The sequence below is a fragment of the Mustela nigripes genome, chromosome X (genome assembly GCF_022355385.1).
Source record: "Mustela nigripes isolate SB6536 chromosome X, MUSNIG.SB6536, whole genome shotgun sequence".
Classification (NCBI taxonomy): domain Eukaryota; kingdom Metazoa; phylum Chordata; class Mammalia; order Carnivora; family Mustelidae; genus Mustela; species Mustela nigripes.
Genome location: NC_081575.1, coordinates 100,957,327 through 100,982,233, shown reverse-complemented (window position 1 = coordinate 100,982,233; position 24,907 = coordinate 100,957,327). Strand labels below are relative to the sequence as shown.

General features: G+C 35.7%; 1 pseudogene; it reads left to right on the top strand.

Annotated features, from left to right (window-relative positions):
* The first annotated feature begins 449 nt into the window (after positions 1-449).
* LOC132007193 (ferritin light chain-like) overlaps positions 450-24,907 on the top strand; it is a 26,792-nt pseudogene continuing 2,334 nt past the window's right edge.

The window sequence follows — 24,907 nt, the reverse complement described above, 5'->3', positions numbered from 1 at the left end:
TTATACTATGGTTTTTGTTATCACTCTTCAGCACCTCTCTTTTTTTCTTTTTTTAGAATATGTGTACTTTTTTAAAGATTTTATTTATTTATTTGACAGAGAGAGACCGTGAGAAATGAAACACAAACAGGGGGAGCAACAGGCAGAGGCAGAAACAGACTCCCCTTCAAGGAAGGAGTCCGAGATGAGCCTCGATCCCAGGACCCAGAGATCATGACCTGAACTAAAGGCAGACGCTTAATGACTGAGCCACCCAGGCGCCCTGACACTTCATTTTTTAAAAATTTGTGAGATACATTAAAAAATGAAGGCCCAGACAATGAAATATGATTTGACAATAAAAAGGAATAAAGAGCTGATACATGGATGAAACTCAAAAACATTATGCTAAGTGAAAGAAGGTAGACACAAAGACTATGTATTATAGTGTATTATAAGCCGTGAAGCAGATGTTGCCTGTCCTGTCCCACCTCCTGAAGCACCAAGACAGCGAAATTCTCTGGGACACCTGCTGGGCCCTGTCTTACCTCACTGATGGCTCCAGCGAGCGCATCAGCCAAGTGGTCAACCCGGGGGTCCTACCCAGGCTGGTTCAGCTCATGAGTAGCTCAGAGCTCAATGACTTGGTAAATGTCCTCAGTCCTGTCTCTGTCTGGGTCTTCACAGGAGAATGTGTGAGTCATACTCCCTTTAACCAGGGTCTCTGCCAGCCCTGGTCTTCCACAGTCGGGTCTCATACTTTATCTAGAACAGATATGCTTAAAGGAAAATATACATAAAAAAAGAAATATGCATAAAAGAAAAATCTCTAGGGACAGAAAATAGATAGTGACTGCCTGGGATTGGGGGTTGTGGGGATGGGAGTGAACATAAATGGGCATAAAGTTTCTTTTCCAAGTGATGGAAATGCACCATGTTATAGTACAATCTAATTTTAGTACAATTTTTATTGTATTTTATGGTATGTATTTTATCTTCCAATGAAGCTATTAAAGAATATGCAAGTAACCTAGTCTCCCTTAGTCTCTGTGAACAACTATAATTAAATACCTGGGTGCTCTTAAACAATTACCTTTTACTGTTACATCATTTCATCTAGCAGAATACTCACTCATCTATCTTTTTTGTTTCACTTTTTAAATTTCAATGTATAATTATTATATAAAAACTGCACATGTTTAACATATACAGTATGAGTTTGAACATCGACATGCACTTGTGAAACTATCACCACAATCAAGATAACATATCTATCACCACCAAAGTCTCTTCCCACCCTTTGTGTGTGTGTGTGTGCGTGTGTGTGTGTGTGTGTGTATATGTGTGTTACAAATATTTAAAAGGGGATCTACACTCCTTAATTTTATAAATGCGCATCAAGGTGCTGTTAAATATAGGCTTTATGCTGTAGAGCAGATCTCTAAGACTTACTCATTTTGCATAACTATAACTTCTTACCCACTGAACTCCCCGTATTCTACTCCCCCAAGCCCCTTGCAACCAGTATTTTACTCTCTGATTCTGTAAGTTTGACTAATTTTAGATAGTTCATATAAATAGAAGCATGCCTTACCTGTCCTTCAGGTTTATTCATGATGTTATGTATGGCATAATTTCCCTTTTTTTTTTTAAAGATTTTATTTTTTTATTTGACAGAGAGAGATCACAAGTAGGCAGAGAGGCAGGCAGAGAGAGAGAGAGGAGGAAGCAGGCTCCCCGCTGAGCAGAGAGCCGGATGCGGGACTCGATCCCAGGACCCTGAGATCATGACCTGAGCAGAAGGCAGTGGCTTAACCCACTGAGCCACCCAGGCGCCAATAATTTCCCTTTTAAAAAAAAAATATGTATTTATTTATTTATTTGACAGAGAGAGATCACAAGTAGGCAGAGAGGGAGGCAGAGAAAGAGAGAGAGAGAAGGAAGCAGGCTCCCCACTGAGCAGAGAGCCTGACACGGGACTTGATTCCAGGACCCCGAGATCATGACCTGAACCACCCAGGTGCCCCCATAATTTTCCTTTTTTAAGGCCAAATAATATCCCGCTGTATGTGTATACTCCATTTTCTTTATCCATTCGTGTGAAGTGACATTTACTTTCTCATCTAATGGTCCTATCCTTGATAACAGACACCATGTCTTTTTTCTATCACTGTGCCTCCAAGAAGCACTGCAAACATCTGCTTAATAAATGAACAAATGGAGTTATTTTTCTTTTATGTAATTAACTCTTTCAATAAACCCTGAGATTTGGGCAACTTTTCTTCCTTTTATAAATGCAAAAACAAAGGCTGGGCATGTTAACTAAAAAGTAATGGATCATGTAATTTGTAAGCATTTGTAGGTAGAATTTAGACTAAGAATGATGACTGTGTCTCTATTATATCTGAACAAAAAGCCTTAGGTCTACCCTTCCTCAAGCCCAGGATTGACACACTCTGCAGGAAAGACATAAATTCCTTTAGTCTAAATATCTGAAGGGTGTTTAATTTGACTTTAATTTTCTCTGAAATGCAGAAGCCACTTCTCTATTACAAGCAGTTCTATTTCTCTAACTTCCCAATTTTGACAAAGGCTCTATTAATTTACATCTGATTATGAGCCAAGGCCACCATCCTCTAACATCCAAATTAAAGGAAAAGTGGCATGAGTTTTAAAAGAGATAAAAAAAATTATAAAGCTCCATGTCTGGAAATGTTGATGACGCAGATTTCTTTAGCACTTATCTTTTTAAGCAAATAGTTTAAAATAGTTTGGAATTTTTAACAAAATTTTTCTTGCAATAAATAAGCAGGGATTATTAGTAGCTTTGCTTATGATATTAAACTTCTGTAGGAGGGTAAGAATAAATGTATAATGAAATATAGACATTTCTACTCTAGTTTATAGATGGTGAGTACTTATAACACTTGTAATCAATAAAAAAAACTTATCTCTATAGATATATAAAATTGGGCTTTTCAAAGAAAAGGCATAGAGTGTGGATGTGAGAGAAAGAGAGGACGAATATAACAATTTACATCCTACACCTTTATTAGAGACATCTCCAAAAATAAGAATCACATTCCTTAATTAGGAATCTAGCACCATGTAGATTTTTCTACCTTAATGTGTTCATCTCAACTCTCTTTTAAGTATATTTGAAAAGTTATTACCAAAATAAAAGAGATACTGAGATCAGTAAAATAAAATGGCATTTCCATAATTCCAGATAATTGAATAATCCAAACAAGGTAGTAAAGATAAAAAACACATTTTCCTTGTATTTTACCTTGTAAAATACTTTTACCCAGTAATTTGACAAAACACAGAGGTAAGTTCTGTTAATTATTATATCACATCATATATTTTTGTTTTTAATCAAACTCTATGTCTACAAAGAAATAAATGACACATATGCTTTCAAATAACTATATATAACAAATATTAAGCCAATGTTCCAGAATTGGCTGGCTACTGGCATTAAGATCATAACGTCTAACTAGCCAAGAATGGTATTTTCCTTCTTGGAGTTTCTAGAGTACATACATCCTCTATCACTTATCACATAGTGTTCACAGTCATTTTTTATATTGCTGTCTAGTTTTATTATTCATTCTTGTACAGTGATTTATCATCCACTGTCCTGACTTATGCCCAGTCTAGATTGACACTTCTTATTGAAAAGGACTGGGTATTATATTTCTGAGTGTCCTCTACTGCCTCAAAAGCAGGTGCTGCATACATGGCAGGCCATCAATATTATTTGTTGAATGATTGCAGGGAGGTTGCTGGGCCCAGCATTCCTGTTCATTTGCCTAGGAGAGGGTATACTGATGCTGCCACCCTTTTATTATGTAGGGCAGATATTTTCCATTTGCAGCTGCATGTTCAAGAGAAAAGTACATTCTTCATGTTGTTTTTTCCCCTTTATTCTGATGTTCCTGTTTAAAATTGAAGAAATTTACTGAAGATATTTGCTGATTTGGGAAAAAATATATTTCTGACACACTGATAGGAGAAAAACTGAAAAATTCAAATTCATTTCCAGTCAAATTAGAGAAGTGACTACTCTGTTTTCTTGAGACCTACTTTCACACTTCAATGCAAATTTATTAAAACTCTTTTATTTCGGTATCATGGAAATTATAGAATCAAATTTTTCACCTAGAAAGAAATGTCAACTGCAAACAATTAGGGCCTGAATTTGTGAATTTTTGTTTTAGAATGTCTAATTTCAAAGTATTCATGAATGTGAGCTCTAGAAATTGTTTTCAATACTTGCTTTCTTAAAGTTTTTGCTTTCTAGAGTTTGGAAGATGAGTAGTCATTTTTGTTAATAAACATACTTATGGAAATACGTTTAGTGTAGATTTAGAGATATTCCAGTAGAAATATTTGTATTTTAAAACTAATGGCATATTTTGAGTAACTCCCATTTATACAAGCATGAAGTTCAGGATATCATCACAAATTGAACATATCATCAATAAAAAAAATCAACAATTTCTACCCCTGAAAAATAGATGACACTTCATTACCAAATTTTAATTTAAAATTACATGTTAATTAGGAGTTCTTTCCAATTCAATAGTCTCCCTTTTGAAACATATTGCACGTACTCATAAATATGAAAATATAAGAAATGCTTTTTCCTTTTTTAATGAAAACAATCTTTAATCTTAGAATAAGTCAAAAAAGCCCTCAGAAGAGACAAAAATTATAAAATGGCAGTTTCTATATCTCATTCTACCAATCAACTAAGAATTTTAGTAACTGACAGTTTGATAGATGTACCAAGAAAAGATGAAACTTGGCTTACTTCCTATTTATTTGTATTTGCATTTAAAATTTAGAATGCATATGAAATTCAGGTATAAGATTTAACACCAATACTGAAATATGAGGCTTTTACAACTTTGTTACAATAAACATGAATTATTAAATATTGTGTCCTATTATAATATTTCTCCATTTCTAACTGAATTATAAATCTATTAAAGGCAAACAACATATCTTGTACTTTTCTATATTGCCTCCAGTTGCTTGCATGAGCCATTGTCCAATTTCTGTTGATCTTATTCTGATCACAAATCTCACAAGAAAAACTTTTTCTGATTTCATAATAAGGAAGAATTAGTAGAAAGTGTATCATTAAATAATGAAATACATTTTAGTCTTCCCTTTAATTTGCTAAGGTATTCCTCCAAGCACTGTGACAAACTGTTGAACAATGTAATTATGAGATCTCCATTTAGAATGAGGTAAAATTCTAAACTGAATAAACATATTATTCTGAAAGCATTATGCTTAATTCTAGGTGCCATAATATATGGAAGATGCCAGTCAGATTGACAATGAATCTCAAGGGTTGTTGTGAAAGCCAAGGAAAACAAAGAAATGAAGAATTCCACATTTTCTGGCATGATGAAAGGCAGCAATACATCTAAGTACTCAGGACAATCAAAACTTGGCAGATGAAAACAGTCCTTTAAACCAAGAGTATTAATACCACCGCTGGATGTGTTTATCTTCCCCCACCCATGGCTCTAGCTTTTGCCACTAATTTATTATTATTTAACAGATGAATACACACATAATAAAGATGACTTTAGAATAATAAGAAACAAAGATTCATGCAGAGAACCAGGATTAAATCACAAACTGGCAATATAACAGAACCTTTATTTCCAGAATGCAAACATCTCATCATTAATTTGTAAACACTGCTAATATAATTCTTTTAAACTTGCATTACTGAGCACTGGATAAATATTTTTAATGAATTAGACATATTAATACTTTCATTCTTCTGTTGGTTTCACATGTGAACAATGATAAAACCATCTCTAACTCATATGCCTTTTCCATGTGTACTGTAGGAAATCTTTCAATTATAAAATGATGCCATGTACACATGCATGCCTTGCACACATCCTCCCATTATATTTAATAATAAATCACTGCTAATTAGTATACGAAGTAATACATTTAATAAGTGTTAGATGTGAAATCTTGTCCTTTCATGTGAACAGAAATACTGACTCATCCACTTATTTAATTAAAAGCCCATACTTATGGGTGCCTGGGTGGCTCAATCGGTTAAGCATCCGACTCTTGATTTTGACTTGAGTCATGATCTCAGGGTCCTGGGATTGAACCCTGTCTTGGGTTCCCTGTTTAGCAGGGGTCTTCTTGTTTTCATCTCCCTCTGCTCATGCTCTCTTAAATAAATAAATCTTTAAAAATAAATAAATAAATAAAAGTCCATATTTAACCCATATGCATCATTTGACAGTTTGCACATCCTTTAATTCTGAAGAGATTTGCCAGGTGAAGACATTTTATGATGTGCAATAACTTTTTTTGAGAGAGAAAAGGGTTGGTGGAGGAGCAAAAGGAAAGGAAGAGTATCCTAAGCAGTTTCCACATCCAGTGCGAGCCCAACCTGGGGCTCAATCTCACGACCTTGAGAACATGACCTCAGTAGAAATCAAGAGTAAGATGCTTAACTGACTAGGCTAGTCACATTCTAAAGGGCATTAACTTCTAATGGAAAAAAGTTCTAAAGAAAAATTACCCCCAAAGCGTGTCTTTAAAATTCTTTTAAAAATACCTATTTATAACAGGAATAGATTTGAGAAATAAATACTTTTTCAAGGATAAGGAATTATAAAAAAAAAATCCATATTCCTAGTGAGCAGATCTGATTCTCTGTTCTATCTAGTTATGTCACATTGAGCTTATATTCAAACCTACTAAACCTCATTTTCTCATCTGTAAAATAGAGACATTTATAACCCCCAGATTTCTGCTTGTTCTCAAGCTCCCTTTGCTAGTTCTGGAAATAGATTAAGTTTTCACTAAATATAAGAGAAAAGGATGCTGGTCCCTCAAGATAATTTTTCATTTTTTTATACATGATGACACATTTTCATCTAGCTTCCCTTAAAAAATTTATCATAAATATAACACACATGTAAAAAACTGCACAAAAACCTACAGCTCCGTTATATGCCATAAAGCAAATGCTCATGGAACCACTCTCCAATCCAAATTTAGAACATTACCACTATACAGATACCCCCTCCTGGGCCACATTTCATTCTGTCTTGCTCACAGGTAATCACCTTCCTGATTTTCCTAAGAATTACATTCTTATTTTTCTTTACACTTTATACAAGTACATCCCTAGATTTTCCTGTACTTTGAAATATATATCCGTATTATTATATACCACATATCTTGCTATCTTCTTTCTTTCATTCAACATTGTATCTATTTTTCATCTATGTTGCTACATGTGTTTGTAATTCTCCTTTTCATTACTTTGTAGTATTCCACTGAGCAAACATGCAAAAATTTAGGTTTTTATCCATTCTACTATTGATGAATGTTTCTGCTGTCTCCAGTTACTAATATAATGGATAATGTCTATGAACATCCACTCTCATGTGTACTGGTAAGCACATGTGTACATTTTTAAAGGTGTGTTTCTTGAGTTGAATTGCTAGGTAATAAAGCTAAAATATTTTCTCAAGTGACAAAGACCAAAATACAGAATTCTGGCTTTTTATATCATTTTGCTAAGATTTTTGTACTATAATTTTAATATTAGCTATTCTGCAGCAGTATACCATATTTAAACTTACATTTTACTGATGACTGAAGGAGTTTTTAATCCCAGATTATATGTTTATCAGCCATTTGGATATCATCTTTCAAAAATATTTTTTAAAATTTATTTTCTAATTGTTGCTATCCAAAGGGGAATAAAAGACACAAAAAATTTATGCCTTTTGGTCTCTGTCCTTCACTTCAATCAGATATTGTTGGCCTTCAAGAAGGTATGTTCAGTATTTTTGCCCTGTACGTTATTTTCAGTTATCAGATTAAGTTTAATTACCTACTACACCATTTCTAGAAGACTTGTAACTCATTTGTTATACAGCAATAGCAATTTAAAGAACCTGTAGGAACACGCCTACTTTTTCCATCTTATACCACACTAAACTTACCTTATTGAAGGCCATCCCATTTTCCCAGTTGAAACACCATTCTTTCTGTACTCAGTATCATGGAGCTTCCAAACTCATGATTCTTATATTCAGTATTTGGAATCTTCTAAATACAACCAAAAGGAGAAAAGAGGCTCAAAATAGAAAGGTGACTAGAATCAAGCTTATATCCATATTTCTGTTCCTTGGGTCTGTTGTCTTTCCTCCTCTATGCTTGACTCTTGTTGGATTTTACTTATTAATAAGCTCACCCCACTTTGCTTTGAATCAACACACATCTTCAGTTTTCTCTTTCCCTCAATTATCCACAAACTTCTTGGAACCATCTTGCCCCTCCAGAATTCCAAATACTTTTGCTTTCTAGCCCATCTGAGACAATGCCTTCAGACCTACTGGTCCATGAAACCAGTTAATTCAGTTCATTCTGTATGTGTCCAGGTTCTGAGATGACATAGACACTCACAGTGTTTCAATTCCCCTGTCTGTCATTTTTTTGGTAATGTATTATCCTAATTCCATCTTACTTTTTAGAGTTCTTACTTACTCCTTCAATTGTGCTTCTTTCTTTTCTTATCCCCCAAATGTATGATTATCTGGATACCAACTCCTTTGAAAAGCACAAAGTTCAGGATTCCATTCATTATTATTCTACTATCTAAACCTGCATTAAAAGTTCTGACTTCTGGGGTGCCTGGGTAGCTCAGTGAGTTCAGCCTCTGCCTTCGGCTCAGGTCATCATTTCAGGGTCCTGGGATCGAGCCTCACATTGGGCTCTCTGCTCAGCAGGGAGCCTGCTGCTGCCTTTCTTTCTGCCTGCCTCTCTGCCTACTTGTGATCTCTCTGTCAAATAAATAAATAAGTTCTGACTTCTACAAAAATTACAGCTAGTTCTAATTGCCAATGGGTCACAAAATCCAAAACTGTCATCTTAATATCACCTACATTTGTCAATTTGGTATTTTAATGACATCATTCTTTCCATTGTCCCTCAAGTTAGTAATCTGAAAATATGAATGCTAATTTTTCTTAAAATATCCTTCTAATTTGTCTTCTACTTTATATACCCAGTACATAGAAGTAGAGTATGTAGACTGGGGTTTTTCATTCAAGGGTCCATGGAGTTATGGGGAAGTGATAGCGAATCTGTGAATCCATAGAAAGTGTACATAATTTTATATATACCTATGTGAGTTCATAAAGCAACACTATTAATTTTCATTAGTTTATTAAAGGATTAAGAATCAATGTTCCAGATTATAATCACCTTATACTAGGATTATTGCAGTAACCCCTTGGGCTTAATAGGCTTGCTTTCTAAATTTGGTTGATCCGGGTGATGAATCTTTAAACAGCTATTTTAATCCATCCAATATTAATTTATTCATTTAATAAATATAAATTGAATATCTCCTATGTGACAAATACTATTCCAGGTTCTGGTTTACAGTGGTAGACAAGATAGAAAAAAATCCCTCTTCTCATGGAGCTTACATTTTAATGAGCAAAGAAAAATCAAATAATCTATCAATAAATAAAGAATTGAGGAAATACCCATTAGTCCTACTTGCTGTCCATATAAGTAAATAGGGAGATTTCATAGTTATAGAGTAGCTATTTCAGAAGAGATGGTCATGAAAAGCCCCTCTAAGAACATGACAGCTCTAAATGAGAAGAAACAACACACATACAACCAGAAAAGCATCCCATCAGATGTATACCTTAACACAAAAAGCCAAAAGGGGGTAATGACCTGGTACTTTGTAAGAACAAAAGAAGAGGCCAGTTTTGCTCAAGTACAGTGAACAAGAGGGAAAAGTGGGGGTGAGGTCAAAGGGATAGGTAGAAGCAGACAATTTAAGTCTTTGGAAGTGAGAACAGAGCTTGGATTAAGTGTAAGCACAATGAAAATTCAGCAGAAGAGATGGTATCTGATTTACCTTCTGTAAAGAATGAAAGCATTTTGACAAAGTAGAGGAGAGGCAATTGAAGTATTGCAGCTAGGAGATTGTGGAGGTCGAAATACTTGTCTCTGCAAAGCCTACACTATTTTCTTCTTGGGGCCTTAGTGTAGTCATGGTGACGTTACCTGTGCTTTATTTGTCTCCCCTCGCTTTTGCACACATTACCTCCTTTCCTCCACATCACAACTCCACAGTATTAAACCTATTACACAAATACTATTTAAAAAAAAAAAAAAGGAAGACACCAGAATGGTTGAGATTGATCTTGAAACAAGTGGCAAAGTGAACTCATTATTATATACATGTGTCCTTTAAATTCTGTTATAACTTTAACTACCTTATTGACAGACCCTGGCCTCTGTACTATTTGTACTAACACACATATTAAGCACTATGGCAAAATGTAAGAGTTCAGGTTTTTAAGTACTTTATTGATAAAAATAATAGTCAAAATACTGTTTTATCTTTAAAATGCTAATGAATACATTGTAAAAAAGGAAACATTTTAAAATCAATATTAATCAATGCCATTTTTAAAAGCAATTATACATCATGATTCGTGATTATAATTGTATGGAAACTACCTTCAGCTAATAAACAAGTAGGATTAAAATTAAGATGTTTTGAGGGTAGATTTCATCTATTATAACTAAATTGTGTTACTTCTACCCTAATTCTGTTCTTAAACGCCATTCTCTTCTTCAAGTTTCTTTATATATCATCCTGTCCCCTTTTATTTCAAACATTCGTGCCCAACCTTGTCTCTATACATGCATTTTTAAAACTCGTTTAGCTATCAGCAATGTTTAAATATTATGTGCCAGAAAGTTATGAAAAACTGATGGTGAAAGGAAGCAACATGAAAGTCATATTACGTGGATTCTTAGTGGAAGACCATTATGACATTTGTGGTTGGAGAAATCGAAGTTAGGTTCAACAAATGCATTTAATTTTTCTTATACCTAATTTCTAGTTAATCTGTCTACAAAGGAAAAAAAAAACTGATTAAAAGCCCTTGGAAAACTTAAGGCTTAGAAGGACCTTAAGGCTTGCATTAGGCAGAAAGTTAGTTTTGTGTAGGTAATAATTGCACATTATCTTGAATGTACAGAGAAAAGATACTAGAATAAATGAAAATTCCATCAAATTAACATCAAACCTGAATATTCCTGACTCCTACAAGCAAACCAACTATCTTAGCTAAAATTCAAATCAGGGCACAATTATGCTGAACTTGTGATTATCAGAAATAACCAAGTTCTACCAGTAAAACATCATTTATCACTTCATTCACTTTCCAACTTCTTGGAAATTAATTACATATAATCCAGGAATCCCACTTCAGGGTATCTATCCAAAATAATTAAAGTCAGTATCTCAACAAGATATATGAGCACCCCCATGTTCACTGCAGTACTATTCATAGTTGCCAAGTTGTGGAAACAGATGAAAAATTCTTTTAAAGGTGTGGTATATACATACAATGAAATATTATTTGGCTTTAACAAGGAAGAAATTCTGACACACATTACAACATGAATGAAACTTGAGGGCATTATCCTAAGTGAATTAAGTTATAGAAGGACAAATGCTGTATGACTTCACTTATATGAGGTATTGAAAATAGTCAAATTCACAGATTCAAATAATAGAATGGTGGTTTCCTGTGGCTGGGCAGAGGGGGAAATGGGGAGTTTGTAATCAATGGGTATAAAGTTTCAGTGTCAGCAAGATGAATAAGCACTGCTGATCTACTGTACAAGATAGTGGCTATAATCAGAAACATTGTATTCAACACTTAAAAATTTATAGACCTCATGTAGTCATTACTGCAGCAAAATAAAAAGTAATAATTATCCCTATATAAAAACTAACCATTCTGTTGCTCCTGTAGTGCAGTGTTTTCAGTTCTATACTGATTTCATTATAGTTACTAGTTTATATGTCTGCTTTTCCTATCAGAAGAAAAGTTTTGGCCATTACATTTTATCTCTATCTTTACAACATCCTTATGAGACAGAAACAACAGAGATCCCAGACTATATATTAAAAAAGCAAGGCGAATTGATTCAACTGTCAAGAACAAGCTGGAATATCAATCTACTTTCTCAAACTCCAAAGCCATGTTGTACTCATTAGTCCATACCCAGTAGTCCTTGTGTTAAGAACCCTTAGTACAGATGGAAGGAGGGACTTATATTTACTTAAAAGTTCTTTAATGCCCTCAGCCTGTGGGTCTAGATGTCATCCTTAGTTATCCTAAGTTTCAGAGATGAATCAATATTGCAGTGTTTTATAATGGGTTCAGGGAAAAAGTTAGAAAACTATATGTATGCAACCTCCAGAAACCATGCTTCATCACCTCCTCAATTACCATCAATCGAAAAAGTTGCTTTAACTACTTTTCAAGAGGCACTTCTAATGAATGTATGACAAATGAATTACAAACAGAAGGGTACCTTCCTGAATAAAGAAATCCAAATTAAACACCAAAAAAGTTCAATTATGTCAACTGATAGGAACATTTCTCCAAAAATCATCATATGTTGTATTAAATACAAAGTTCAGTTTTTAAAGCAACTTCTTTTCAAAGATCAACTGTCAAGATATGGTTTTTGCCTTCAAAATACCAGTATGTAAAACAGTATGTAAAACATACCAAATGTAAAACAGAAATGATTCCTAGACAATATTAATCAACGTCATTTGTTTAAAAAAGCAATTGGAGCACATCATGAGTCATGATTATAAATGCATGCAAACTGCCTTTGGCTAATAAACAAGAAGAATTAAAACTGTACTGAGTGTCAACCAGATCAATGATAACTAATTTGTATAGATTTAAATTATATCTACCTACCTCAGGCAATCACTGATTTCTTTAATAACTGTGTTGGAACATACTTTTGAGCAATTAGAACTCAATTGCTATCAAATAGCTAAGATTTTAAAATGGCATTTAAAAATTACATGCTTGAACATTTAGAAGAAATTAAAATCCTGTTTATTTCTGATTGCTTATTATTTAGGCCACTGAACATCTTCTGAGTTCAATTTAAATAATTTCCTGTGGTATTTTCTAACATTCTTGATATTCATAGGCTTCAAGGATGAGGGTTAAAATAAAACACACATTTGTTGCAAACCACATAAGTAGGATTAATTCCTAACAAATAAAAAAGTGACTAGCCTATGTATCTGGTCTTAACTTGAAAACTCCAGAACTCAAATTAAAGAATCCATTTGACTGAGAAAGTTCCAGGTAAATTTTCTTTCTCTAAATTTCTGGGATAAAAATCCAAGAGCATCCCCTATTCCATGCATAAGGGAAGAGATCTAAGACTGTCTATGTTCTCTGGTACAATCAAGTTGATTCTAGAAAAATCACTTAAATCTCTGCTATCCACCTCCAAGTAGATAATGGTTTGAAAATTTTAAGCTCCAATGTCCTGTAAAAACCCCTCTCCCTTTCCCTTAGATTCGCTTCAGGAACAGTATTTTTACCTTAATTTGAGAGAATGATTAATAAGATATACTCTTATTCCTTACAAATCATGAAGAGATAATGAAGCCAGCCTCTGAAGCCTGAACCATTACAGTGCCTCACAAATATGTGCTAAGGGCTGACCATAAAACTATCCTATTGCAAAGAAGTGATCATTGAAAATATAATTTAAAGGCCACCTGGATGGCTTATTTGGTTAAGCAACTGCCTTTGGCTCAGGACATGGTCCTGGAGTCTTGGGATCGAGTCCCCCCTCAGGCTCCTGGCTCTGTCTGCTTCTCCCCCTAACCTTCTCCCCTCTCATATTCTCTCTATCTCTCTCAAATAAATAAGTAAAATCTTCAAAATTTTAAAACCAAGACTGTTTAGATTTTCACTTCTTGAAATCAAGTAGATAATAGATTCCAACTCTCCCTTAGAGAACAATTTCTAAAAACTCTTTAAACAGCTTCTGAAAAACAATGAAGAGACAATATGATAGTAAAGAAGATATAGAAATGAAAACCTGAAAGAATTAAAAGAGCTCTCAAAGCTTATTTTGTTTTGACTGATATGCTATGCTAAGAGAGGAAGTAAAGGGGACTTATATAATATACTCAATTAAAATCGAAGAAGAGTGAAAGTTAAAACTAGGAACAAAGAATAAGGGAAACAAATAGAAAAGAGTAACAGATACTGATCCAACTAAGTAATCAATAAGGACTTTGAATGTCAGTGATCTAGACACATTGTCAGAGAGGATTAAAAAACAAGATTTTATCTTGTATACCAGAGACTCACTTTAAATATAAAGATACATATGCTGTAAAAGTAAATGGTTGGAGAAAAATGTATCATGCTAACACAACTCAAATACAAACAGAGGTAAGATATATTAACTTCAGATATAACATAATTCAGATCAAGAAATGTTATCATCCATAATGAGGGACAGTGGATCATGATGAAAATCCATTCTCCAAAAAGATGTAACAATCTCAAAATGTATGCAATTAACAAGAGCATCAAAATACATGAAGCAAAAACGGACAGAACTGTAAGAATTAATAGACAAATCCACTATTACAGTTGGACATTTTAACATCCACCTATCAGAAATGGGTGGATCCAGCAGGCCAAAGTCCATAAGATATAGACAAACTCAGTAACACATCAACTATGTAGATATGATGGATATCTACAGATTACTTAAGCCAACAACAGAATAAAAATTCTTCTAAAGTTCACATGGAACATGCACCAAGATAAACAACATTCTTGGCCATAAAACACAACAAATGTAAAAGAATGGAAGTCATACAATATCTATCCACACATCACAAGAGAATTAAACTAGCAGTCCACAGCAGAAAGGTAGCTGCCAAATACAACATACCTGGGGATTAAACAACACATTTCTTAGTAACATATGGGCCAAAGAAGAAATCATAAAAGAAATTTTAAAATAGTTCAAACTCAAGGAAAAAGACAAACAGTTAACCAAAATTTGTGGGATGCACTGAAAGTAGTAATGAAAGGGAACTGTATAGCATTGACTCTATATGTTGGATTAGAAAAAAAAAAAGATCTAAAAATCAGTCATCTAAGCTTCCCTTTAGCAAACTAGAAAGGGAGAATAAATTAAACACCAAATATGCAGGGAAAAAAGCAATAATAAGAGAAAAGTTAAGATGGCTGCATAGTAGGAGGACCCTAGGCTTGTCTCGTTCCTTAAAAACTATCAAATCATTCTAAGTACTTCAGAAATCAACTTGAGGACTGACAGAACAAACTCCATAACTAAAGGGAGAGAAGAAGCCACATCAAAGAAGTAGAAAGTGCAGAGATGTGGTTTGAGAGAGAAGTGGATCATCTGTGCTGTGGAGGGGAGGGAATCCTGGGTGCAGAGAAGGGTGAGGGTGAGAGGGACAAAGGGAGAGAGGAGAACATGGGGGAATATACAAGGAAGATATTTCCCCAAAGCTACTGGCTGGGAAAAGGAGAGGAGATGATCTTCCTGAGTTCTTGCTACCAGGGGCTTGAAGACTAGAGTTTTAAAGAACAGTGAGCTTGGCTGGGATAGAACCCAGAGGGTGCTGCCTTACTCCTGAAGAGTAGGCAGGCAAACAACCTAGGGACAGATGGGCATAGAAACAGAGATTTGAAGAAAGCCTGGGGCACACAGGGGGCAGATGATTTGCTCATCTTGGGGCACATCCCTGAGAGACAGAGTTTTGGGAGATGCCTCTCCAGGAACAAAGGAGCTGATGGGCACCAATTCCTGCCCTGCCCCTCATCATTAACACAGAGCCACGTGCAGAAACCAGCTCAACCCTGACACCGGCTGCCTAACCTGCTTACACCATGTCCCACACCTCTGTGCACTGGCAAGACTTGCCTCAGTTCCAGCGTGGCAGGGCCCTCCCCCAGAAGACCAGCACAGGCCCTTGCCCACACCATGTACCTAAGGCTGGACTTTTAAAAATCAGTGGGCTTGGATGGAATAGTGCCTAGAGGGCACTGCTCTTCTCCTGGAGAAAAGGCAAGCAAATAACCTGGAGGCAGACAGTGTGGAAACAGCATCTGCAAAACACAGGGAGCACATGGGGGAGGCGGGGATTATTCACACTTCTTGGAACACTTCCCTGAGAGCAGTGGGCTTGGAGACTGCTCTCTGGGGACAAAGGAGCTAGTTGGTGCCATTTCCCTCCCACACCTCTGAACATAAACAGAGTCACCAGCAGGAAACAGCACAGCACAAACCCTGGCTGCCTAATCTACTTACTCCAGGGCCCACACCCCTGGTTTTGGCAGTACTGTCCTTCTCCGTAAAGCCTGCCTCAGTTCTAGCCAGGCAGGCCCCTTCCCCACAGGACCACAGGAAGCCCCTGCCCAGACCATGTCTCCCAACCAGAAAGTTCTGTGGGCCTTCAGTTCTAGTGCAAGTAGTATGGGGTCTCATTTCATAAGCAGGTCAGAGCACACCACATTCTGTCCAGGAACCAAACACTGCCCACTACAGGCAAGGAGAGCCTCTGCAGATGACTGGTCTGAGGGATAGAGCAGTCAAAACACAACAGCAGAGTGCACACAGCACACATGGAAGACACTCCCTGAAGCACCAGGACCTGGACAATACATGACCTCTTCATAAAGCAATTACTCTCAGGAACAAGAAATGTAATGGGATTTTCTAAACAAAGAAGAAGACAGAGACTTAGACAAAATGCCAAGATGGAGGAATTCATCCCACATGAAAGAATAAGATAAGGTCAGAGCCAGATATCTAAGTGAAACAGATTTAAGTAACATCTTGATGGAGAATTTAAAGCAACACTTATAAGGATACTCACTGGACTTGAGAAAAGAGTAGAAGATTTTAGGGAAACCCTTATCACAGAGAGAAAAGAGTTAAAAAACAATCAGAGTGAAATGAAAAAGTCAGTAACTGAAGTTGGAAACAGTCTTAATACAATAAACACAAGGCTGGAAGACCAAAAGAATGCATAAGTGATACAGAAGATGAAATAATGGAAAATAATGAAGCTGAACAAAAGAGAACACAAGAATAGACTTACGGAACTTAGTGACTCCATCAAACATATTAACATTTGTATTATAGGAGTCCCAGAAAATGAAGGAAAGGGAAAAGTGGGCAGAAAATTTATTTTAGGCAATAATAACTGAAAACTTCCCTGATCTGGGGAAGGAAACAAACATCCAGACCCAGGAGGCACAGAGAACTCCCATCAAAAATCAACAAAAGCAGGCCAACACCAAGATATATTGTAATTAAATTAGCAAAATAGTGATAAAGAAAAAAAATCAAAACAGCACAAAAAAAGTAGTCCCTAACTTACAAGGGAAGACCCCTATGGCTAGCTGCGGATCTCTCCACAGAAATTTGGCAAGCAAGAAGAGAGCGGCATGATATATTCAACATGCTGAATAGTAAGAATCTGGAGCAGAGAATAATCTATCCAGTAAGGATATCATTCAGAATAGGAGGGGAGTTTACCAGAAAAACAGAAACTGAAGGAGTTTGTGACCGCTAAACCAGCCCTACAAGAAGTATTAAAGGGGACTCAATGAGTGGAAAAATCTCCAGACACAAGAACAAACTAAGTAGTAAGATGGTAATAAATATATATCAATAATTACTCTGAATGTAAATGCACTAAACTGTCCAAAAGACACAGAGTGTCAAAATGGATATTAAAAAAAAATAAAAATAAAAAATAAAAACACAAGACTGAGGGTTCCTGAGTGGCCCAGATGATTAAGTCTCTGCCTCCGGCTCAGGTCTTGATCTCCAGGTCCTAGGATAGAGCCCCGAGTTGGGATCCCCTCTCTGAGGTGAGTCTGCTTCTCCCTCTCCCCCTCCTTGTGCTCTGAGTAAATAAAATCTAAAACAACTACAACAAGAACAATAAAAAAAACATAAGAGTCATCATGACACCTGGGTCAGTCAGTCAGTTAAGCGTGTGCCCTCAGTTTAGGTAATGATCCCAGGGTCCTAGGATAGAGCCCAGCATTGGGCTCCCTACTTAGTGCAACATCTGCTTCTCTGCTCCTGAAACCCCTCCCCCAACTTGTGTCTTCACTTTCTCTCTCTCAAATAAATAAATAAAAACTTTAAAAAAACCCACAAGATTCATCTATATGCTGCCACAAGAGACTCATTTTATACCTAAAGACAACTGCAGATTTAAAGTGAAGGGATAGAAAAATATTAACCATGCAAATAGATATCAAAAGAAAGTTGGAGCAGCAATACTTATAAAGGACAAACTAGACTTTAAAACAAAGATTGTCACAAAAGATGAAGAAGTATATTGCATCATAATAAAGGGGACAATCCAACAAGATCTAACAATTGTGAATATTTATGCACCCAACATGGGAGCACCCAAATATATAAAACAATTCTTCCCCGCCGAGCAGAGAGCCCGGTGCGGGGCTCGATCCCAGGTCCCTGGGATCATGACCTGAGCCAAAAGCAGAGGCTTTAACCCACTGAGCCACCCAGGGGCCCCATATAAAACAATTTTTAACAAACATAAAGGAACTCATTGATAATAATACAATAATAGTAGGGGACTTTAACACCTCACTTAGAGCAATGGACTTATCACCTAAGCTGAAGATCAACAAGGGAAACAGTGGCTTTGAATGATACACTGGACCAGAGGGACTTAACAGATATAGTGAGACCACTTCATCCTGGAACAGCAGAATATACATTTCTTTCAGGTGCACATGGGGCATTCTCTAGAACAGATCACATACTAGGTCTCCCATCAGGCCTCAGCAAGTACAAAAGAGTGAGATCATACCACACACATTTTTCTTTACTACAATGCTATGAAACTTGAAGTCAACCACAAGAAAAAATTTAGAAAGACTGAAAATACATGAAAGTTAAAAAACAGAAGCAAACAATGAATGGATCAACCAGGAAATAGAGAAAAAACTAAAAAATACATGGGAAAAAATGAAAATGAAATCATAATTGTCCAAAATATTTGGGGTGGAGCAAAAGTGGTCCTAAGAAGGAAGTATAGAGCAATACAAGGTCTACCTCAAGAAGCAAGGAAAATCTCAAATAAACAACCTAAACTTACCCCTAAAGGTGCTAGAAAAAGAACAAATGAAGCCTAAAGCCAGCAGATAAAGGGAAATAATAAATCTGAGAGTATAAATGAAAGCAAATTAAAAAACAATAGAACAGATCAACAAAACTAGAGCCGGTTCTCTGAAAAAAATTAATAAAATTGATAAAGCCATAGCCAGATGTATCAAAAAGATAGGACCAAAATAAATAAAATCACAAATGATAGAGGAGAAATGACCAATAGCACAGAAATACAAATAATTATAAGAGAATATTATGAAAAACTAAATGCCAACAAATTGGACAACCTAAAAGAAATGGATGAATTCCTACAAACATATAAACTGCCGAAACTGAAATAAGAAGAAATAGAAAACTTGTACAGGCCAATAACCAGCAAAGAAATTGAATCAGTACATCAAAAATTACCCAACAAACAAGAATTCAGGACCAGATGGCTTCCCAGGGGAATTTTACCAAATATTTAAAGGAAATTTGATGCCTATTCTTCGCAAACTCTTCAACAAAAGAGAAACAAAAGGAAACCTTCCAAATTCATTCTATGAGACCAGCAGTACCCAAATATAAAAACCAGAGCAACGCTCCAGTAAAAAAGAGAACTACAGGCCAATATCCCTGATGAACACAGATGTAAAATTTCTCAGTAACATACTAACAGCCAATTTCAACAGTACATTAAAAGAATCATTTACCATGACCAAGTGAGATTTCCTCCTGGACTGGTAGAGTTCATTTTTTGCCAATCAATTAGCATGATATACCAGATTAATAAAAGAAAGGATAATAACCATATGATCCTTTCAACAGATGCAGGAAAAGCATTTGACAAAGTACAACATCCATTCATAATAAAAACCCTCAACAAATTAGGGATAGAGAGAACATATTTCAATATAATAAAGTTCATCTGTGAAAAATACACTGTTAGTATTATCCACAATGGGGAAAAACTAAGAGCTTTTTCCTCTACAGTCGGAAATAAGACAGGGATGTCCACTCTCACCAGTATTGTTCAACATATTACTGAAAGTCTTAGACAAAGAAATCAGAAAACAAAAGCAAATAAAGGGCATCAAAATTGGCAGAGAAGATGTCAAACTGTCACCATTTACAGATGACATGATATTCTATAAAGAAAACCCAAAAGATCCACCAAAAGCTTGTAAGAACTGTTACACTAATTCATTAATGTCACAGGATACAAAAATCAATGTACAGAGATTGGTTTCATTTATATACATCAATAATAATGAAGCAGCAGAAGGAAAAATCAAGGAATCAAACCCATTTACAATTATACCAAAAATAGTAAGATACCTAGGAATACACCTAACCAATGAGGTAAAAGATCTATACTCTGAAAACTGTAAAACCGTGGTGAAAGAAATTGTAGGTGACACAAAGAACTGGGAAGACATTCCATGTTCATGGATTGGAAAAATATTGTTAAAATGTTGATACTATCCCAAGGAATCTACACACTTAATGCAAAACTTATCAAAATACCACTTGTATTTTTCACAGAGATAGAACAATCCTAAAATTTGTATGGAACCACAAAAGACCCCAAATAGCCAAAGCAACCCTTGGAAAGAAAAACAAACTTGAGGCATCACAATTGTGGACTTTAAGTCATATTACAAAGCTGCAGCAATCAAGGCAGTATTGTACTGGTACAAAAATGGACACATAAGTAAAATAAACAGAAAAGGAAATGTAGAAATGAACCCACAAGTATATGATCAATTTATCTTCAACAAAGTAGGCAAGATTATCCAATAGAAAAAAGACAGTCTTTTCAACAAATGGTGTTGGGTAAACTGGACAGCAACATGCAGAAGAATGAAGCTGGATCACTTTCTTACACCACACACAAAAAGTCAAAATGGATTAAAGACCTAAATGTGAGACAGAAAACCATCAAAATCCTCAGGGAGAATACAGGCAGCAATGTCTTTGACTTTGGGCATACCAACTTCTTTACTAGACATGCCTCTGGAGGCAACATAAACAAAAACAAAAATAAACTACTAGGAATTCATCAAGATAAAAAGCTTCCACACAGAGAAGAAAACAATAAACACAACTAAAAGGCAACCAACAGAATGGGAGACGATATCTGCAAATTACCTATCTGATAAATAGCATTCAGTATCTATAAAGAACATACCAAACTCAACACCCAAAAAACAAATAACCCAATTAAAAATGGGCAAAAGACATGAATAAACACTTTTCCAAACACATGACCAACAGACACACGAGAAAATGTTCATCATAACTTATCATCAGGGAAATGCAAACAAAACTGCATCAATCAGAATGGTTAAAATTCACAACAAAGGAAACAAAAGGTGTTGGTGATGATGTAGAAAAAGGGAATCCTCTTACACTGTGCGTGGGAATGCAAATTGGTGCAGCCAATCTGGAAAACAGGTTGGAGGTTCTTCAAAAAGTTAGAAATAGAATACCTTACCACTCAGGAATTGCAGAACTAGGTATTTACCCAAAGAATAAAAAGATACAAATTCAAAGGGATACATGCACTCTGATGTTTACAGCAGCATAGTCAACAGTAGCCAAATTATGGGAAGAGCACACATATCTATCAACTGATGAATGGATAAAGAAGATGTGTTATGTGCAACAGAATATTACTCAACCATCAAAAGAATGACATGGACAGAGCTATGGAGTATTAAGCTAAATGAAGTAAGTCAGAGAAAGACAAACAGCACATGATTTCACTCATATGAAGAATTTAAGAAACAAAATAAAAGATCATGGCGAGGGGGCACCTGGATGGCTCAGTGGGTTAAAGCCTCTGCCTTCAGCTCAGGTCATGATCTCAGGGTCCTGGGATCGAGCCTTGCATTGGGCCCTCTGCTCAGTGGGGAGCCTGCTTCCTCCTCTCTCTCTGCCTGCCTCTCTGCCTACTTGTGATCTGTCAAATAAATAAATAAAATCTTTTAAAAAAAGATCATGGGGGGCATAGGGAAAAAGAGAAAAATCAAGAAACATACTCTGTACTATGGGGAACAAACTGATGATTACCAGAGGGGAGAAGGGTGGGGGGTGGGGTAAATAGGTAAGGGGGATTAAGGAGGGCACTTGTCATGATGAGTTTTGGGTGTTGTAAGGAAGTACTGAATCACTAAATTGTACACCTGAAACTAATATTACACTCTGTGTTAACTGGAATTTAAATAAAAACTAAAAAAAATCAATAATATGAATTAAAGCAGAAACCAATGAAAAAAGAAACTGATAAAGAAAAACAATAAAACCAAAAGCTGGTTCTGCAAAACTTTCAGTAAAACTGATACACCTAAGCCATAACAACCAATAAAATAATAAAAAAAGAGGACACAAATTACTAACATAAAACACGAGGATAAGACCTCACCAGAGATTCCATGGACATAAAAGGATAATCAAATAATACTATAAATATCTCTATATTCTCAATTTTTATAATCTAAATAAAAAACATTACTTCTTTGAAAGAAGCAAAATTCCAAAATTCATACAAGACAGAATTGAACTGAAGTTATGTTATTCACACAAGAAGAAAAAGACAATCTGAATAGACCCATATTTATTAAATATATTGGATCAATAACAGAATGCATCAAGCCTAGATGGGTTCACTGTTCAAGTCTATATTTAAGGAAGAAGTTGTGCCTATTTTCTACAATCTTTCCCAGATGATAGTAACAGAGGACTCATTTCCTAATGCTTGGCACGAGGCCACACATCGACAAATGATGCTGGATATCCACATGCTCAGGGAAAAATCTAAACACACACACCTTAGACAGTTTGCAAAAATTAACTCAAAATGGACCACATACCTAAATGTAAAATGAAAAACTTCTAAAAGAAAACAGGCAAAAACCCAGACAATGTTGAGTGTGGTGAGGACTTCTTAGATCTATTACCAAAGGCATGATCCATGAAGGAAAGAATTAATAAACTGGACTTCATTAAAAGTAAAAATTCCTATTCTTCAAAAGACAATATCAAGAGAATGAGAAGAGAATCCAGACTAGGAAAAGTATTTGTGCAAGACATATCTGGTAAATTACTTTTATCCCAAAACATACAAGGAACTTTTAGAACTCAACACTAAGAAGTCAAACAAAAAGTAGGCCAAAGACCTTAAGAGACACCTCACTGAAGATACAGAGATAACAAATAAACCTATGAATAGATACTCCACATCATATGTTATAAGGGCAATGTAAATAAAAACGAGATAGCACTATACATCTACAAGAATGGCCAAAATCCAGATCACTGACAATACCAGATGCTGGCAAGGATGTGGAACAACAGGATTCTCATACAGTGCTGGTGGGAAGGCAAAATTATACAGCCACTTTGAAAGACAGTTTGTCAGTTTCTGATAAAATTACACACACTCTTACTATGCGATCAGTATGCTCCTTGGTATTTACCCAAATGAACTAAAAACTTGTGTCCATATGAAAACTTACACATGGATGTTTACAGAGGGGTTTTATGACAATGAAAGTATTCTATAGAATACTAGGATGGTAGATAACATGTTTGTTAAAATCCACAGACTGTACAATATTAAAACTGAACCCTGATGTAAAGCATAGACTTTGGGGTGATAATGCTGTATCAGTGTAGGATTCTAACAAATGAGATGATGACTTGGGGGAGGATGGGCATCTGTGGGGATAGAGGGTATATGGGAATTCTCTGTGCTTTCTGCTCAATTTTTCTGTGAACCTAAAAGTATTCTAAAAAAATTAAGTTTATTGTGATTAAAAAGCTTATTTGATCTAAAAGAGTGTGTAAGAAGAACATTTATAAGGCTGTTTATTCCATGGCAAGGAGTGTGGTTACAGCCAGTTAGCAACTGACCTCACCCCAAATGATTAAACTGTATTCACATAAAAATGAATGTTCACAGGAATTTATTTTTGTGGACATATGAAAAAAATATGCTGTATTTTGATAAATTACCTCCTCTTTTTGTATTTTAATCTTTAGGGACAAGTATGACAAGTAACTTCTTAAAAATCAATGTCTAGATCATACACACAGATAGGAAAATATGACATAAGTGAGAATAATCTGAATTAATTCATCAAAATCGAAAGCTTCTGCACAGCAAAGGAAACAGTGAAGAAAACAAAGAGGCAACCCACGGAATGGGAGAAGATATTTGCAAATGACAGTACAGACAAAAGGTTGATATCCAGGATCTATAATGAACTCCTCAAACTCAACACACACAAAACAGGCAATCATATAAAAAAATGGGCAGAAGATATGAACAGAGACTTCTCCAATGAAGACATACAAATGGCTATCAGACACATGAAAAATGTTCATCATCACTAGCCCTCAGGGAGATTCAAATTAAAACCACATTGAGATATCACCTTACACCAGTTAGAATGGCCAAAATTAACAAGACAGGAAACAACATGTGTTGGAGAGGATGTGGAGAAAGGGGAACCCTCTTACACTGTTGGTGGGAATGCAGGTTGGTGCAGCCTCTTTGGAGAACAGTGTGGAGATTCCTCAAGAAATTAAAAATAGAACTTCCCTATGACCCTGCCATTGCACTCCTGGGTATTTACCCCAAAGATACAGATGTCGTGAAAAGAAGGGCCATCTGTACCCCAATGTTTATAGCAGCAATGGCCACGGTCGCCAAACTATGGAAAGAACCAAGATGCCCTTCAACGGATGAATGGATAAGGAAGATGTGGTCCATATACACTATGGAGTATTATGCCTCCATCAGAAAGGATGAATACCCAACTTTTGTAGCAACATGGATGGGACTGGA